Here is a 1,394-nt window from a genome sequence, read left to right as displayed (position 1 = left end):
TCTCCAAAAACAAGTACGAGCCTAATAAACAACCTAAAGTTTCATCTTAAAAAAAAAACTAGAAAAGAAATAACAAACAAGGCCTAAAGTCAGCAGAAAAAAAAGAAATAATCAAAATTAGAGTAGAAATAAATGAAATTGAAAACAAAAAAAAATAGAAAAAAATGAATGCAACAAAGAGCTGGTTCTTTGAGAATGTTAATAAAATTGACAAATCCCTGGCTAGACACACTCGAGAAAAAAAGAAAAAGGATGCAAAAAAAAAAATCAGGGAAGAAAGAGGGAAAACTACTACTGATATCACAGAAATATATAGGATCATGAAAAAATACTATAAAAAAGTATATAACACCAAAGTTAATAATCTAGAAGAAATGAATCAGTACTTAGAAAAATACAACCTTCCTAGACTGAATCAAGAAGATCTGGAAAATCTAAATAGACCGATCAGCAGTATGGAAATTGAAACAATCATCAAAAACCTACCAAAAACTAAAAGTCCGCGACCAGAAGGCTTCACCAGCAAATTCTACCAAAGATTCAAAGAAGTCTTAATACCTATTCTCCTCAAACACTTCCAAAAAATTGAAGAGGAGGCAATACTTCCCAATTCATTTTATGAGGCCAATATTACTCTGATACCAAAACCTGGTAAAGATAACACACACACAAAAAAACTACAGACCAATATCTCTCATCAACACGCATGCAGAAATCATAAATAAGATACTAGTGAACCAAATACAGCAACATACTAAAAAGATTATACACCACGATCAAGTGGGCTTCATCTCAGTGGCACAGGGATGATTCAACATACACAAATCGATTCATGTGATATACCACATAAACAAATGAAAAAATAAGAATCATATGATCATATCAATAGATACAGGAAAAGCCTTCGACAAGATACAGCATCCATTTATGATCAAAATACTTCACAAAATCAGTATAGAAGGAGAGTAACTTAACATCATAAAGGCCATCTATGACAAGCCCTCAGTTAACATTATACTCAATGGTGAAAAACTAAAAACCTTCCTTCTAAGATCAGGAACAAGGCAAGGCTGTCCACTATCGCTACTCTTATTTATTCAATATAACATTGGAGGTCCAAGAGAGTGTAATCACACAAAAGAAAGATATAAAAGGCATCCAAATAGGAAACAAAGAAGTCAAACTGTCACTATTTGCAGATGACATGATTCTCACATAGAAAACCCTAGACTCCACAAGAACACTACTGGAAACAATAAGCAAATACAGTAAAGTCTCGGGATATAAAATCAACGTTCAAAAATCCATAGCATTCCTATACTCTAATAATGAAGCATGAAAAAAAGAAGTGAAAAAATAATTCCTTTTGCTATCGCAACAAAAAGAATAAAATA

The sequence above is a fragment of the Pteropus vampyrus genome, unplaced genomic scaffold, assembly GCF_000151845.1.
Source record: "Pteropus vampyrus isolate Shadow unplaced genomic scaffold, Pvam_2.0 Scaffold8, whole genome shotgun sequence".
Taxonomy (NCBI): Eukaryota; Metazoa; Chordata; class Mammalia; order Chiroptera; family Pteropodidae; genus Pteropus; species Pteropus vampyrus.
Note: the sequence above shows the minus strand (reverse complement) of the source record.